Raw genomic sequence first — 19,348 nt, 5'->3', positions numbered from 1 at the left:
GTGCCCAGCAGTGCCGCCTATCAGTGCTCAGCAGTGCCGACTCTCAGTGCCGCCTATCAGTGCTCATCAGTGCGGCATATTAGTACCTCCTCATCAGTGCCCATAAGTGCCACCTCATCAGTGCCCATAAGTGCCACCTCATCAGTGCCCATCAGTGCAGCCTATCAGTGCCCATCAGTGCCGCCTCATCAGCGCACATCAGTGAAGGAGAAAAATTTATTATCAAAATTTACTCGCAGAAAATAAGAAAAACTTTTTTTTTTTTTCAAAATTTTTTGTCTTTATTCTTTTTTTTTGTAAAAAATAAAAAACCCAGAGATGATTAAATACCACCAAAAGAAAGCTCTATTTGTGTGAAAAAAATGATAAAAATTTCAAAAGGGTACAGTGTAGCATGACCGCGCAATTGTCATTCAAAGTGTGACAGCGCTGAAAGCTGAAAATTGGCCTGGATGGGAAGGGTGTTTAAGTGCACAGAAGGCAAGTAGTTAAACAATTTTAGAAAATAACCTTGTTGTTACATATCCTGCCTGCCCTGAAGTTACTTAAAGTTGATGTAAACCCTCACATATACCCAGTGAAGTGAACAGCTTCAGATGATACACAGGGATGAGAAAAATCTCCCTACATAAGTTTTACATGTATATCTGCTGTCTTTTATACTGTTTAGAAAGTACACGTCTTGTTCGAATTTTCTCTTCCTGATTCACCTGTGGGAGGGAAGTTTGGCCATACACTGTGAGACATCTGATTGAAGGAAAGGCACACACCCCCTCTCCACATAGGCAGAAACATGAATAGCTGTGAATAGACCAGCTCTCTGCTAATCTATTTAAAGCACCCACCTGACACAAAATTCAGCCTAGTTTTCACTCTTGACTGAGAACTTGTCAGAAGTTATCATGCTGATAACAGAAAAACAGAGCAGGAGAAAGCCACGGGACTCAGGGCTTTGAAGAGAGATAAGTAAACACTACATATATATGTGCCCAGGTCACATTTCATGAATGGGGTTTACATCCACTTTAAGGGTAACTGTAAAGGGGCTCATGGATGCTAGGCGTATCACACATATGGATCAAACCAGGGAACAAGACAACCTAAGAGAAGATGCAGTACATACATCTAACATGCATTGAAGCTATTCAGAGAAAACTATATTTTCATTGTCAATAAATACAGTACTAGTGTCTATATGCATATAGCAGCCAGCTGGTCGGGAAGCTAAGGGGACTTGGCATAAGTGATGGAAGGTCCAGTACATAGTTACATAGTTACATAGTTACATAGTAGGTGAGGTTGAATAAAGACAATAGTCCATCCAGTTCAACCTGTGTGGGTGTGTGTGACTGTAATCATCTCACATAGCCCTTAATGTCCTGATCCTTGAGATGTAATCTAAGAGTCTTTTGAAAGCCACCATACTACCCGCAGAAACCACCTTTTGTGGTAGAGGATTCCACAATCTTGTAGCCCTAACAGTAAAGAACCCCCCTCGTTGCCTGAGGTTAAAACGCTTCTCCTCTAATCGCATTGTATGCCCTCTTGTCCTCATGCAATCCCTTTGAATGAACAGCTTTTTTTCTAAGCTGAGATCCCCATTGAGATATTTATAAATTTCTATCATGTCCCCCCTCAGGCGTCTCTTCTCCAGGGAGAATAAATCGAGCGATTGCAGCCGCTCTTCATAGTTAAGGGCCTCCAATCCCCTAATCAGTTTAGTTGCCCTTCTCTGGACTCTCTCCAGCTCCAACACATCCCTTCTGAGGACTGGTGACCAGAACTGGACAGAATATTCCAGATGCGGTCGGACCAGAGTTTTATAAAGTGGAAGGATTATAGTCTTATCTCTGGAATACATCCCTTTCTTTATGCATGCTAATATTCTGCTGGCTTTGGCAGCTGCCGCTTGACATTGCATGCTGTTGCCTAATCTATCATCAACCAAGACTCTCAGATCCTTCTCCATTTTTGATTCCCCCAAGGGTTCTCCTCCTAACGTGTATTGTGTTTTTATGTTTTTAGTCCCCAAGTGCAAAACCTTACACTTCTCCACGTTAAACCTCATTTGCCATGTCGTTGCCCATTCCGTTATTTTGTCCAGGTCATTCTGTAGGATATCTGCTTCATGCTGTGCAGTTATTGCCCTGGCCAATTTTGTGTCATCTGCAAAAACTGATATCGAACTACTGATCCCGACCTTAATGCTGTTTATGAATAAATTGAACAAGGTTGGTCCCAGGACTGAGCCCTGCGGCACCCCGCTTACTACCTCAGACCAGTCTGAGTATGCGCTGTTTATTACCACCCTTTGGACACGCCCTTTTAGCCAGTTCCGTATCCAAGAGCAAACCCTGCTGTCGATACCTGCAGACCTTATTTTATAAATTAAGCGCTTGTGGGGAACTGTATCAAACGCCTTAGCGAAATCCAAGTACACCACATCCACTGGTCTGCCCCTATCTAGCTCACAGCTCACCTCCTCGTAGAATGTTAAGAGATTGGTTTGACAAAAATGCCCATTTGTAAACCCGTACTGATTATTGCTGATGATGTTGTTGTCTTTAGCAAACTCTACGATATAGTCCCTTATCATCCCCTCCAGAAGTTTACATACTATTGATGTCAAACTGACAGGCCTATAATTTCCCGGGATATGCCTCTGGCCCTTTTTGAATATCGGAATCACGTTAACCTTCCTCCAATCCCCTGGTACATCTCCTGTCCTAATACTCTCAGCAAAGATCAGGAACAGTGGTCTAGATATAACCTTACTGAGTTCTAAGTAAGGTTATCCTATAGGATCTTGTGTGCTTAGGCACCTTCCCTTGCGATTGGTACCCGACTTGTGGTACAGAGCATCCTAGGGATCCAGCCTGTTACAATAATGGATTGAGGCCTTAAAAGAGAGCTTTCTTGGATTCAAGTTTAACTACAAGAAGTGTTGAGGGTTAAACATATGGATCAGTGTCACTGGGGTAAGGTGACAGATAGCTGGGCTGGTGGAGTATGGTGCACTTTGCGTGGCACCATTTTAGAAATGCTGTACGGGAGAAAGAAGTGTAATGAGGATCTATAGTGTACAGAGTAAAAAAGCTACAGAGCTGTGCCACGGAATCCAAGGAGATTAACTAATGTCTGTCCGGAGAAGTGGAGAGCACTGCCTCAGTGTTTCGACATATGCCTCTGTCAACCTCTAAACGCATGAGTGTGCACTCCTCCTTGTCCCCATCTGGGCACCGGCCACAGGCGGGCCTAGCAGTGCATTATCCGTAGGCTGCTCCAGAAACTGGAAGAGTCGGCAGCCTCCTAACGATATGACAGAGGAACATGGCTGTGCGGGACCTGAATGGCGGCTGCAGAGAATCTCAGCAGGACAATGCTGGTCTTGTTGAGTGGGTCAGTATTTGAACTGTGAGGAACCTAGTGTAAGGTTCGAAGGAAAAACAATTAATGGGGGGAGAATAAAGTTGCTCGTTAAAGTAGGATCTTTATTCCTCCTTACTGACCCCCTGTTATGCTGGATTCTCCTCAAAATGCATACTTACCTGCTTAATGGATCCAGCGTTGTCTTGCAGCATTCTGTCCAGGTGTCACAGTCTCCAGTGTCCTGCACCACCATCTTAGTCCTACAATTTACAATTATCTAAAACCTTTATCCCAAAAGGAAAAAACTATTGTTGTACCTGCTTATAAAGTAAGCTAGAGTTTAGTTTTATTTGTTAGTTAAGTCCTTCTAAATCTGCTAGCCTTACCTTCCCTCTCCACAAACTGACGATGCTGCTGTCCAAAGGTGTGTGCTTTACTACTTTGTCCAGAGCTGAGACACCCTAAGAAAGGAAGCATATTATTGGCCAGATCACCGGGTGAAATAAAGAAGAAAAAAAACGAAGGCTGCCACCACATACTGTATAAATATTGGTAAGCTGCAATATATTATATTTTTGTTTTTGGGTTTAAAACTGCTGTTTCATGGGAAAAAAGCAATAAAAAAATAATAATATAGCATATAAAATTGCTACACAAGTCATGTTATAACTGAAATATATTAAAAGTTATCTTTCCTTTTCAATCTGCAGTGCTGAAATGTATTATAAAATTCAATGCAATATGGCAACCTGGAAGATTTCTGTACACCATTTGAGTATGGAACATACCCAGAAATGTAATTTCTTGCTTATGTGATTGGCTCACTGATTTTCCCAGAATTCTGCACCAAGATAGATTTTAGGCATCCTCTGCAACAAAAATTTAATTTTTCGTGAGTTACTCCCAAAGGGTTAATCACTTGTAAAGGGATGCAGACACTGAAACTTTCCACATTAGAGCACTGCAAGTACTCCAGCAGAAAAAGTCACTTCCTTTCAGATTTACTCTGCAGTCAACAAACAACTATTTTTTCAGAGCAGAAATGGGAAGGAATTTACAATAAACTTTGTTAAAATCCTTGCAATGTACATTGAACACCAAGAGTAGACTGTTTTTTTCTGAACAAAAGTAAAGTTACTCTTTAAAGTTGAACTTTAGTAGGAAAATTAGGTCCTGCTAGAACACGTGTTTTGCTCATGTGAATGGTTCCTTGCTTTTCCATATAGCTTTTTTTATATTATTAGTTACTTCATTCTTAAAGTGACCCTGCCATTAATATAAAACATGCTAAAAAGACATCCTTGTAAAAGAAAACTGTAAATACTTATCTTTTCCACTGCCGTCATGTCCAAATATGTCTCCTTTCAGTAGAAGTCCTTCTCCAGGTTCTTCCCTGGAGTGTCAATCCCATTGATCACTGACTGCTTATACTGGTTTTCTCTGACCTCTAAGTCTTTATAAAACATAGAAATTACCTCACAAATGCTTTTTTTTTTGGCTGCGTAGACACAAATTTCTGTAGACCAACTCCAAAACCTTGTGGAAAGCCTTTATAGAAACTTGGAGATTGCTATATCCACAAAGAGGGGCTAGGGGTTCAACAAGTTAGAATGTAAACTGAAAAGATGGCCATAGATGGTTTGAAATTCGCTTGATGGTTTGAAGTTCCACATGGACCAGCCGAATTTCAATCCAGGTGTGGCCACTCCCACTCGACAGAAGTTTATCTAAGATTGAGGTCTGTTGAATGTGTTTGTTGGAAAATTTTTCTTGAACAGCGGCTGTAACCAATAGGATCAGTGAATTCTGCCAGAGAAGAATCTCTGCTGTCAGAATACAATATCTTAGTAGGGAGCGCTCCTCTATCCACCTTGATAGTGTTGATGGAGGAATCTGTTTGGCCATCTATCTAAGTGTTGGACAGTGGGGTGAAACTGATGCTTGAAGGAACAGTGGTCATTGGGGCCATGTGACTAGTACTGGTGGGACTGACAGCTAGCATCATACATAGACACTAGAAAGGTTAGCTGCTGCAAACTAAGTATTCTTTCTTTCTTGACAAGCTTTTTAGGTTTACTATGCGTTTTTACCATTTGCCTTTGGTGCTTTTGCTGTTTTTTTGGGTGATTTATGGTGTTAAAAATGTAATATGCATTTTACCCTCTGGATTTTAAGAGTATTTGAAGTGCTTTGGTTCACAGTACTTTTTTTATGTCATGTGCATGTCAACAATTAGCATGCATAAGGAAGGGGATGTATTCCAGAGATAAAACTATAATCCTACCACTGTATAAAACTCTGGTTCAACCGCATCTGGAGTATTCTGTCCAGTTCTGGTCGCCAGTCCTCAGAAGGGATGTGTCGGAGCTGGAGAGAGTCCAGAGAAAGGCAACTAAACTTATTAGGGGATTGGAGGACCTTAATTATGAAGAGCGCTTACAAGCGATTGATTTATTCTCCCTGGAGAAGAGAGGCCTGAGAGGGGACATGATAGCAATTTACAAATACCTCAATGGTGATCTCAGCATAGAAAAAAAATGATTCAGTCGCAAGGAATGCATGAGGACTCGAGGGCATACAATGCGATTAGAGAAGAAGCATTTTAGCCTCAGGCTGCGCAGGGGGTTCTTTACAGTAAGGACTACAAGGCTGTGGAATTCTCTGCCACAAAAGGTAGTAACTGCTGGGAGTATGGCTACGTTTAAGAGACTCTTAGACGTACATTTCAAGGATCAAAAGATTCAGGGGTATGGGAGGTGATTATGGCTACACACACCTACACAGGTTGAACTGGATGGACTATTGTCTTTATTCAACTTCAACTACTATGTATGTAACTATGTAATTATATTTGCGTTTATTCTCTATAAATCAAGAAACCAGTGCATACAAGTTCAAATGATAGCAAACCTGAACAATATTTTTAGTAGAGAAGAAATTAAGCTTGGGGGCCATCAGGATGTGCATCCTAAGTGGAAAAAAAATTGTGAACTGTTTCACTATAGCAATTGTTTGTTGAACTCTGTCATTAAAGTATTTATCCATTAGCAGTAACAGGAACAACACACTAATATAGCAAAACAACAGCCCAGGGGGAAAGCCAATCTTCTCTCCATATGGTATTGTAATAAGATATTAACATATGTCACCGAAAAATAAATGTAGTGTATCTTCTTATTTATTATTTATTTGTTATTTGCAATTCATTACATAATAATGTAAATTTCGATAACAGTACATCCAACTGTATATCAGATGTACAGACAAGGATATTTAATGGAGAAACACTATGTCTTCCATGCTAATTTACAGATGTCAATGAATGGAAGATTTTGCATCCACATCGGAGTATCTTCAGCTCAGCAGTTAACTAACCATGCATCTTAAATTATGTGTAAAATATGTACCTTCAACAACTCCCCGGGATTTACTTAAGCACCTAAAAAATGCCTGGTGGGGAACAGACGTACGTACAGATGTAAAATACATCATTGCATTTAATTGAAGTCATATGGTCCAATCTATATAAGAAGGTATCAAGCCAAAAATCATTATGTACTACATTATCCCTGGCATGGTGCTTCTAAAAGAAACCTTGTACACCTGTCATCTCTGGCCTCCAAACATTCTGTTTGCCTGGCAGTCTCTGCATTCCCTGTTGTGGAGTGAACACTCAGAAAATGAAGCTAGAATTGAGTCAGAATTGATCTGCATGCTTTTCCAAGTCATTGTCTTGGAATGATTGAAACCATTGGAATAGATTTAGCAGCCAGGCAAGTAACATTTTTAGACAAGAGGTTAGAGGCTTACCCTTTTAAGGGTTTCTTTCAAAAGAAGCTGTAAACACTAGATTATCATCTATATACCAATAAACTCCCACTCAATAAGCATGTAGCCTACCCCTAAAGCCAGCCATAGATGATACAATTTTCTTGTGGTTGCAGGAAAGAAAATCGCTTGATTCCCCCATCAACACAGTCAGTGTTGATGGGGGAATCCCTCCCCCAGAGTTATTGTGTTCTCCCGGATGGGGGTTTGTGGGGAGCCATCCCTGGCGGGGGGAGCACAGTGATTATGGCCAGCGGCAATAGCCACTGGCAATAATCGTATCCTAAAAATCTGACATGCTGGTTGTACCCAAGATGATCGATGGATCGACTTGGGTACATTCAGTCTGCCCATACATGGTTTGAATCTCGTCCAGTCCCTGCTGAACCGTCTAGGGCCAGCTTAAGCAAGCCGGCACTTATAAAAATAATTCCTACTCTCACCCAAATAATAATAATAATAGGTTGAAAAGTGCAGCACTACCAACTAAACTCAAACTATGAATGTATCGTATATACTCAATATACAGAGCTCTAAAATTAAATAAATAAATAAATAAAAATATACAAATGAATAAAATGTGTTTTTATAATACAAATTATATGCCATTTAACCACTTTAATACCGCGCACGGTAATACTACTGCGGCAGAGCGGCACGATACCGCTCAGCCACGTAGTATTAACGTGATGCGCGATCACGGCTCCAGAGCGCGCTCCCGCGCGCCGCGGGTCCCGATCCCGATGTCATTCGGTAGGGAACCGATCAGTCATCAGATACTGACCAATGATTTTTGGTCAGTGTCTGTAGATCGGTCCCCACCAATGGCAATCTGTCCCCTGTCTGTGTAATGTAAACACAGACAGGGGAAGTGATGTCACTGTCCTTCCTGGAGTCCTTTCGGTTCCAGGAGAGAGACAGAGACACAGTAAAAACGTGAGTTCCACCAACACTACACTGACACACCTCACATAGGTACATTTAACCCCTTCATCACCTCTGATCACCCCCTGATCACCCCCAAAACCCCTCACAGTGAACACTATATACAGTGGTATACAGATATTTTACTGATCACTGTATAAGTGTCACTTGTGAGCGTAGTTTGCGCCTGCGTTAGGCCCAAATAGGGTTAGGGTACCCGCCACCTATCCCCTAATAAAGTTTTTACCCCTTGATCAGCCCCAGTTAACCCCTTCACTACCTATTACTCTGTGCACTAAATACAGTATATAGGTAAATACTGATCACTGTATTTAGTGTCACTAGTGACCCTAATTTGCGCTTGCGCTAAGCCCATATAGGGTTAGGGCACCCGCCACCTATTCCCTAATAAACTTTTAACCGCTTGATCTTCCCCAGTTAACCCCTTCACTCCATATAAAACAGTGCACTAATATATACAGTATATCAGATAACTACTGATCACTGTATTTAGTGTCACTGGTGACCCTAATTTGCGCTTGCGCTAGGCCCGAATAGGTTTAGGCCACCCGCCATCTATCCTCTATAAAGGTTTAACCCCTTGATCTCCCCCAGTTTAACCCCTTCACTTCCCTGTCACAGTGTTCACTATATACAGTGATTACCGATCACTGTATTAGCGTCACGGGTGACACAACTTAGGCTAGCTAGTTAGCGTCAGGGTCCCACTACACCACCGTTACTTAGCGTCAGTTAGAGTCAAGTACACTAACACACACACACCACCGTTACTAGTATAGTGTTTGAACAGATCAATATCTGATCTGATCAGAACTATACTAGCGTCCTCATAATTTAGTGTTCCCCAAACGCAGTGTTTGCACAATCAGCACTGATTCCTGCTAGCACCTGCGTTTAGCCCCCCTGCCCAGCCCACCTTACCCAGGCAAGTGTAGTAATCAATAGATTACTGACACTTCCAAAAAACACATCACACAAAACCGCTGCGTTAGCAGAGTCAGGCCTGATCTCTGTTAGCACTAGCAGTTTTTCTTTGTAGCGACCAAATAGTCCTCGACAACCAGGTGCTTTTATTACCTAGTAGTCGCATCACTGTACGAGTAAATTTAGCTACCAAAATGACAAAACGTTCGTTCAGTGATGATGCTATATACAGTATAATGACCATGTCAAGTGAGAGCGATGGGGAAGCCTCACCGGCAGAATCAGGGTCAATATACGAACCAGATGACGGCAGCGGCTCCCTGACAGATAGCTCCGACAGAGGGGTCCCTGCTAGGGTCAGGCGTACCCGACCCCATTCTGGAGTTGTTGACTTGCAAGAACTGGAGGTTTCTGGTATGCAGCAGAGTGCCAGTACTAGTGCCGCTCACACTTCTCGTGAACTGGCAAGCACGAGCGGCCTAGTACACCCTGGACCTTCAACCAGCACTGCAGTATCACCTGGTGACGTGGCGAGTCACCTGAGTGCAGTTGAAGCTGGTGCGGTGGCTAGCACGAGTAGTGGCCCGCAGCCACCGCGTATCCGAAGACAGGCCCGTAGAGCCCATAGTGTCCTCCCTGAAGCGCTGGCATATCCTAATTGGCAGCCCACAGATTCCACAGCGCCAGTACTTCCCCCATTCACCGCCCAACCCGGAATCCAAGTGGAAACAGCTGGTTTTAATCCCATAAACTTTTTTGAGCTGTTTTTCACTGAAGATCTTTTCAGATCTATTGTGGACCAATCAAATTTGTACGCTCAACAATTCATCGCCGCCAACCCAAATTCACCCCTTGCCAGACCATTCGCCTGGAATCCTATTACGATTCAGGAGTTTAAAACCTATCTGGGCCTTTCCTTCAACACGGGCATTACAAGAAAGAATGAATTGCGGTTATATTGGTCCACTGACCCAATTCATCAAATGTACGTGTTCTCTGCTGTTATGTCCAGGGCTCGATACCAACAAATATTTCGGTTCATGCATTTCAACGACAATGAACTCTGTCGTCCTCGGGGAGACCCTGAATATGATCGGCTCCACAAAATTCGGCCCCTCATAGACCACTTCAATCAGCGGTTCGCAGCCTTGTTTACCCCCCAACAAGATGTCTGCGTTGACGAGTCCCTGATTAAGTTTACTGGTCGCCTTGCTATCAAACAGTACCTCCCCAGCAAGCGTGCCAGATACGGGGTCAAGTTGTATAAGCTTTGTGACAGGGCCACAGGCTATACAGTTAATTTCCGTGTCTATGAGGGAAAAGATAGCACTGTGGAGCCCCCCGACTGCCCAGGCTACATAGGGAGCAGCGGCAAGATAGTTTGGGACTTGGTGTCACCCTTATTCGGAAAGGGGTACCACTTGTACGTGGACAATTTCTATTCAAGCGTGCCACTTTTTAGACACCTCTATCAATTGCAAATTGGCGCTTGTGGCACCGTGCGATCTAATCGCCGGGGCTTCCCCCAACGGCTAGTGAATGCCCCACTGAGCTCGGGGGAGAGAGCCTGCTTGAGGTGCGAGGAATTGCTTGCAGTGAAGTGGAGGTACAAACGAAACGTTTACGTGCTGTCCTCCATTCACCCAGACACGGCAGTCCAAATTACTACGGTCACCGGTGTTGTTGTTGAGAAACCCCTCTGTGTCCACGACTATAACCGTAAAATGGGAGGGGTGGACTTCAACGACCAGATGATGGGACCGTACTTAATTGCCCGTAAGGCCAGACGCTGGTACAAAAAAGTGTCTGTATACCTATTTCAATTGGCTGTTTACAACGCTTTTGTCTTATACAAAGCGTCTGCTGGAACATTATCCTTCTTTCAATTCCAAGAAGAGATAATCAGAGCCCTTCTGTATTCAGCTGGTGCTCCTGCCCAACTTCCCCAACCAGATGCAGTGAGGCGGCTGCATGAGAGGCATTTTCCGCAATACCTCCCGAGTACCGATACCAAACGATACCCCCAAAAAAGATGCCGTGTCTGCAGCAAGCGCGGATTTAGGCGTGACACCCGGAATTATTGTCCCGACTGTCCTGACCGACCTGGTCTTTGCCACGGTGACTGTTTCCGTCGCTACCACACACTAGTGGATTATTAGCATAGGGTACAGCACGGCACAGTTTAGGGCACATTTACACAGGGTCTCAAAAGATGTTCGATGGCTATCGTCATTTTGAGAGACCCGAACCTGGAACCTGGAACTCGACGTTTGAAGAAAAAAAAAAAAATACATAAAAGCCAAAAATAGTTGTCGTCTCAGTCATTTTTTATGTTCTTCTACACTTCCTATGTACTTTTAATGTACTTTGTTTGTTTTTCATTCTTTTGTGACCTGTTTCTCTTGCAGGTACTCGTCGGCTACCACGCATTGATTTCATATATTCTGACACAAACAGTGTTTGCGCTCAGCATATATGGATACCTTTGCTGATAGCAGCTGTGGTGATTTTCTGATTTCAGCACTGCAGTTAAAATCCTATTTTGGTATACGTGGATAGCGCCGTGTATACCCATCATTAAATTCAGTGGGTGGTTGTTTGGGCGGTTAATGATGAGAATCCAAAAACTTTTGTTGTGTCAGTCATTTTATATGTCCTACTCTTCCTAATGTACTTTTTTTTAATGTACTTTGTTTGTTTTTTCATTCTTTTGTGACCTGTTTCTCTTGCAGGTACTCGTCGGCTACCATGCATTGATTTTATATATTCTGACACAAACAGCGTTTGCGCTCAGCATATATGGATACCTTTGCTGATAGCAGCTGTGGTGATTTTCTGATTTCAGCACTGCAGTTAAAATCCTATTTTGGTATACGTGGATAGTGTCGTGTATACCCATCATTAAATTCAGTGGGTGGTTGTTTGGGCGGTTAATGATGAGTAATACTACGCATTATTCCTGTGCTGATTTCTGATAGGTTCTCTTTTTTTTCGTTCAGCCCACAGGCTGCATGAAAAAAAAAAAACCTATATGCCAAACAAAGACCAGCAATGTACTGGTACGTTGCTGGACTTTGAGTGGTTATACCAGGATGATGCCTGCAGATTTAGGCATCATCTTGGTATCGTTTTTTACAGCAAGCGGTCGGCTTACATGTAAAAGCAATCCTAGCGGATAATTGGCCGCTAGACTGCTTTTACATGCAGTGGGAGGGGACTCCCCCCCCCTCCTGCCGCCTTCCGCTGCCTTCCACGGTTTTTCTCGGGCTCTCCTGTCCCACCGGTTAACCCGAGAGTGCAGCCGGTGGTTCAATTATCTAACCATAGAGCTGATTGGAGATGAGAATGGCTCCAATCATCTCTATGGCCTAAGATGCCGGAGGCTACGAGCATTTCATGACTTCTGTTTCGCCAGAAATAAACAGCGCCATTGGGAAATTGGGAAAGTATTTTATCACACCAATTTTGGTATGGTCAGATGCGTTAAGGTCAGAGGAAAGATCTAGAGTATAAAAGACCCCAATTTTTTTTAAAAAGAGTACCTGTCACTACAGATTGCTATCATAGAGGAAATTTAAATTCACCGTGATAACAATAAAAATGATTAAAGAAAAAAAAATGAAAGAAAAGGTGTCAAAATAACATAAGAAAGCAAATTAAAAAAAAAAAAACCAAAAAAAAAAATCAAGCCCCCCTGTCCCCCCGTGCTTGCGCGCAAATGCGCGCACAAGCGTTGGTCTAGTGTCATATGTAAACCGCAATTTCAGCATGCATGTGAGGTATCGCCGTGAACGCCAGGTCAAGGGCAGTAATTGTTGTGGTAGACCTCCTCTGTAAGTCCAAAGTGGTAACCTGTAAAGACTTTTAAAGGCTTTTAAAACCGTACGTAGTTTGTTGCCGCGGCACGGGCGTGCGCAATTTTTAAAGCATGTCATGTTAGGTGTCTATGAACTCGGCATAAGATCATCTTTTAAATTTTACCAAACAATTTGGAATTATATAGTGTATTTCTGCATTAAAAATAAAAAAAGTGTTTTTTTTACGCAAAAATTGCGTTTGGAAAATGTGTGCGCAAATACCGTGTAACAAAAAAAATTGCAACATCCACCATTTTGTTCTGTAGGGCCTCTGCTTTAAAAAAATATATAATGTTTGGGGGTTCAAAGTAATTTTCTTGTGAAAAAAAAATATTTTTTCATGTAAACAAAAACTCACAGAAAAGGCTTGGTTTTCAAGTGGTTAGAAGAGTGGGTGATGTGTTGCTAAAATTGAGCATAAAATGCCAGGACTGTTCAAACACCCCCCAAATTACCCCTTTTTGGAAAGTAGACACCCAAAGCTATTTGCTGAGAGGCATATTGAGTCCATGGAGTATTTTATATTTTGCCCTAAGTTTCAGGAAAATGACAATTTGGTTTTTTTTTTTTTGTTTTTTTACACAAAGTTGTCACTAAATAATATATTGCTCACGCATGCCATGGGTATATGTGAAATGACACCCCAAAATACATTCTGCTGCTTCTCCGGAGTACAGGGATACCCCATGTGTGAGACTTTTTGTCAGTCTAGCCGCATACAGGACCCGGAAAACCAATCCGCACCTTCTGGCTTTCTAAGGGCGTAAATTGTTGATCTCACTCCTTACTACCTATCACACTTTTGAAGGCCATGAAATGCCAAAATGGCACAAAACCCCCCCAAATGACCCCATTTTGCAAAGTAGACACTCCAAGCTATTAGATGAGAGGCATGATGAGTCCATGGAATATGTTATATTTTGCCACAAGTTTCAGGAAAATTATTATTATTTTTTTTTTTTACACAAAGTTGTCAGTAAATGATATAATGCTCACACAAGCCATGGGTATATGTGAAATGACACCCCAAAATACATTCTGCTGCTTCTCCTGAGTACAAGGATACCCCATGTGTGAGACTTTTTTGCAGTCTAGCCGCGTACAGGACCCGGAAAACCACTCCCCACCTTCAGGCTTTCTAAGGGCGTAAATTGTTGATCTCACTCCTTACTACCTATCACACTTTTGAAGGCCATGAAATGCCAAAATGGCACAAACCCCCCCCCCAAATGACCCCATTTTGCAAAGTAGACACTCCAAGCTATTAGATGAGAGGCATGATGAGTCCATGGAATATTTTATATTTTGCCACAAGTTTCAGGAAAATTATTATTTTTTTTTTTTTTTTTTTACACAAAGTTGTCAGTAAATGATATAATGCTCACACATGCCATGGGTATATGTGAAATGACACCCCAAAATACATTCTGCTGCTTCTCCTGAGTACAAGGATACCCCATGTGTGAGACTTTTTTGCAGTCTAGCCGCGTACAGGACCCGGAAAACCACTCCCCACCTTCAGGCTTTCTAAGGGCGTAAATTGTTGATCTCACTCCTTACTACCTATCACACTTTTGAAGGCCATGAAACGCCAAGATGGCACAAAACCCCCCAAAATGACCCCATTTTGCAAAGTAGACACTCTAATCTATTTGCTGAGAGGCATGGTGAGTATTTTGCATCTCTCATTTTTTTTGGAAAATGAAGAAAAAACAGGAAAATGCATTTTTTTTCCTCTTTTTTCAATTTCCAAAACTTTGTGACAAAAAGTGAGATCTGCAAAACACCCAACATGCCTCTCTGCAAATAGCTTAGGGTGTCTACTTTCCGAAAAGGGGTCATTTGGAGGGGGGTTGTGCTGTCTTGGCATTTCATGGCCTCCGAAACTGTGATAGGTAGTCAGGAGTGAAATCAACAATTTACGCCCTTGGAAAGCCTGAAAGTGGGGGTTGGCTTTCGAGGACCTGAACTCGGCTAGACTGCAAAAAAGTCTCACACATGTGGTATCCCTGTACTCAGGAGAAGCAGCAGAATGTATTTTGGGGTGTCATTTCACATATACCCATGGCATGTGTGAGCAATATATCATTTAGTGACAACTTTGTGTAAAAAAACAAAAAAAAAAATAATAATAATATATTTCCCGGAACTTGTGGCAAAATATAAAATATTCCATGGACTCACCATGCCTCTCAGCAATGTCTACTTTGCAAAATGGGGTCATTTGGGGGGGTTTTGTGCTATGTTGAAATTTCAGGGCCTCCGAAACTGTGATGGGTAGTCAGGAGTGAAATCAACAATTTACGCCATTAGAAAACCTAAAGATGGAGATTCATTTTCGGGGTCCCGTACACAGCTAGGCTCCCAAAAAGTCTCACACATGGGGTATCCCCATACTGAGGAGAAGCGGCAGAATGTATTTTGGGGTGTCATTCCACATATACCCATGTCATGTGTGAGAAATTTATCTTTTAGTGACAACTTTGTGTTAAAAAAAAAAAAAAAAATTGTAATTTTCCCAAAACTTGTGGCAAAATATAAAATATTCCATGGACTCACCATGCCTCTCAGCAAATAGCTTGGGGTGTCTACTTTGCAAAATGGGGTCATTTGGGGGATTTTGTGCTATCTTGAAATTTCAGGGCCTCCGAAACTGTGATGGGTAGTGAGGAGTAAAATCAGCAATTTACGCCATTAGAAAACCTAAAGATGGAGATTGATTTTCGGGGTCCCGTACACAGCTAGGCTCCCAAAAAGTCTCACATATGTGGTATCCCTGTACTCAGGAGAAGCAGCAGAATATATTTTGGGGTGTAATTACACATATACCCATGGCATGTGTGAGAAATTTATCTTTTAGTGACAACTTTGTGTTAAAAAAAAAAATTTTTTTTTTTTTATTCATTTTTCAAACACCTGTGACAAAAAAATTAAATATTCAATGAGCTCAACATGCGTCTCAGAACATTCCTTAGGATGTCTACTTTCCAAAAAGTGGTAATTTGGGGGGGTCTTGTACTGCCCTGCCATTTTAGCACTTCATGAATTGAGATAGGCAGTCAGAAATTAAAGCTGCGTAAAATTTCAGTATTTACACCATAGTTTGTAGACGCTATAACTTTTGCGCAAACCAATAAAAATACGCTCATTGAATTTTTTTTTGTCAAAGACATGTAGCTAAATATATTTTGGCCAAAAAATATGACATAAATTGAGTATATTGGATATTTTTTAAAAGACAAAGTTGAAAATTTCATTTTTTTGCAAAATTTTCGCTCTTTTTTTATTAATATCGCAAAAAATAAAAAGCGCAGAGGTGATCAAATACCAACAAAAGAAAGCTCTGTTTGTGGGAAAAAAAGGACGTAAATTTTGTTTGGGTACCACATTGCATGACCGCACAATTGTCAGTTAAAGTCGCACAGTGCCGAAGCACAAAAAGTGGTCTGGACGTAAGACAGCAAAATCCTCCGGTTGTAAAGTGGTTAAAGGTGCAACTCCAATATAAATGTCCATTAAAGTGCAGAATAAATAGTGTCCATTTATAGTGCAACTTCCAATTATCCTCTTGCATGTACTACAATCGACAGTGCATGAAATTCTCTGTGCAAATTGTGCAAAATTATGCCATTCCGATTGAATAGTGCTTCTGTGCTTCCCTCCCCCTCTGTGAGCCACCGCCACACTCGAAAACTAACCAGACAAAATTGATCCCCCACAATGGAGTGGGTCTTTATACGCTTTTCCCCCCAAGGGGTTTAAAAACATCCATGGCTACACAGCTTCTTCCTCCCAATGTCAAAAGGAATACCATAAAATCAGAGGAGAGAAAGCTCCAATAGTAAATAACCTTTTTTTTGTTTATCCAACTAGTCAATACATCCAGTAAAAACCATTTGCTATTATGCTCACATTTTCATGTGCATTATTCCATGCACATGGGTTAAATAGCTTTCTAATGTTATAAGCTGGCTCTAATGCAACAAGTGCGAGCTTACACGGGTGTCTCACCACTTCCAGGTTTCCCCAGCGGCATGATGTCACTCCCTGTAGCTCCACCCCATGTATGTTTTGTCGTGATTACATCTTCAGGAGGTGTTACAGGAAGCTCTACTACTCATCTTAGATACAGCAAGTTAACCGATTCCTTACCAATGTGTTATTATATATGTTAGTTAAAACTTAGAAATCTATCTTATGTAGAACCCTCTAAGGTAGGTGCTAGGAATAAGCATCTATTGCTCCTGCTGCTTATCAGGGGAGCCTGACCTATTAGTTTGCCTGTCACATGTTTCCAGGTGTGATTCACTGGGTCTGAGGGAGTGTCCCCACTGTATCCAATGAGGGAACTTGTTGGACAGTGGAGGAAACCCAGCCAGTGACATATCAGGTTTTATGACAGTCCCAGTGGGAGGGCATTCCTGCAATGCATCCTGGGATTGATCATAAATACTGAGGGGACATGTGACAGGGCGTCTTTGTCGGGAAGCAGAGTCCCAGGAGGAGGCAGTCGGCTGTCTCTCCTCCTGCAGTGTGTGAGGAAGGTGGTCTTAGGCAGTCGGGTTAGGCGCCGCCGATGTCCCTGGGGGAGGTGTGTTCGGACTCCTCCCATCACACCTCGGACCTCCATCCCTGGATACCAGCGGCACACCTGTAGCTGGATGTACGCCACCCACATCATCCTTTTAGTACATCATGTTTGGGGACCCACTTCTCTGATTATCTGCATGTTGACGCTGGCTTGCTTTCATGCAAGTGCTTCTGAATATTTATTTTTACACAGTATTACTTCTGACCTGGCGCCCTTGTTTTTCCTTAATCTACATGTTTGGAGGGATTCCTCACCTCACCTAGGAGCTGCCAGTCTTTGCATCCTTATATCCCCTGGACTTCCCACATCTGTTACATCGGAGACCATCACATTCCATCCTGGACGTCACATTGGAGTCTCATATCCATGGACAGTTTTTGGATTTCATTCATTGACTCTGTGTTATTGCATTCACAATGCATGGTTCATTATTCATGTTGTTGCAGTGAGCGCCGATCCATCGATCTAGGTCGTGTAGTATTTTGTTTGCATTTCGGCCTGGTGAACCAGGTGTGGAGCTAAGCTGCAGAGGATCGGGGTGCTGACAGTGGAGCTGCTGGCAGAGTCTCTGGAGAAAAACAGTGTCTGTGAGTACCTGGAGATTTGCCTAGGGGTCTGCTCAGGAAGGGGGGCCACTCCAGTGAAGTCAGGGGATCAAGGAGCTAGCTCACACAGAGAGTATTACAGGAAAGAGGGTGCCAGATAGATAACCCTGAAGAATAGGGATAAGTGGGTGCCAGGAAGGACCCTGAAGAGTGTTCTGCAGTACAGTCAAGTTTACCTCAATAGTTCATTAACCTCCCTGGCGGTATGATTATTTCGGATTTTAGGTGCTGAAATTTCACCACATTCACTAAGCTCTGAGGCAAATTATTTTGCAAAGTGCAACTTCCTTTGCAAAATGAACAACCTATTTTCATTTAGTAAAACATTACCATTTATTCAAGCAGATGTGAGAAGAATAATGTAAATATGTACAATAACGAACTGTACCTCATTGAACCCAGTCTGTGTGGACAATATTGCCACTTGCTAACATGGAACAATCCACAGTCAGCCTAACTTTTTAAAAAACATGGAAATTGAATCCAACATTGTTTTACCTCAAAAGATGCAGTACAGAGGATGTTTTTTCATTGATTTAAGATGTTATGTGTAAGAATTCAAGGAGAAAACGCTGATGTATGTGGAATATGTAGGTGTCTCAGTCCCAAATTTGTACACAAAAACAGAGAAAGCGGCCCACGGGACTTTTAAAAAGACACATACCAAATATTAAAAATATACAAGTTTATTGCACATCATAATATACATTTAAAATCCAATAATGACAACATGGGGAATTTATCAATAGTGGCAACACAAAAAATGAATAATGAAACACAAAATTCATAACATATACAGCTTCATATATGGATAACAATTTGCACTGAATAGATCTTGTTATACACAGTATCATGTACAAGCAACAATCTGTGCTACATGGATCTCAACATGTTTCGCTAAATGTTTGATTCACTTAATCAGGGGAAGCACAGATGTATATAAATGATACAGCAATTTGAATAGTTGCAAATGACTAGTGTTGAGCGAACACGGACTGTATTATTCGTGTTCGTACCGAATAATTGGATTTTTTGTACCCGAACACGGACACGGACACTTTACTGTATGTTCGGGTAAAAATCCGTGTTCGGTCGTTTTATTTCCGGGTTTTGCATGCTTTGGCGCTCTTTTCATGGCGGGCTTTCAACAGCCAATCAACAATCGTTTAACTGGTGTGCCTTAAGCCATCCCAGCCATGCCTGCAAATGTCTCAGTAGCTGTGATTGGC

Source organism: Pelophylax lessonae (genome assembly GCF_965119305.1).
Source record: "Pelophylax lessonae genome assembly, chromosome: 3".
NCBI classification, from domain to species: Eukaryota; Metazoa; Chordata; class Amphibia; order Anura; family Ranidae; genus Pelophylax; species Pelophylax lessonae.
This window is presented reverse-complemented; position numbering follows the sequence as displayed.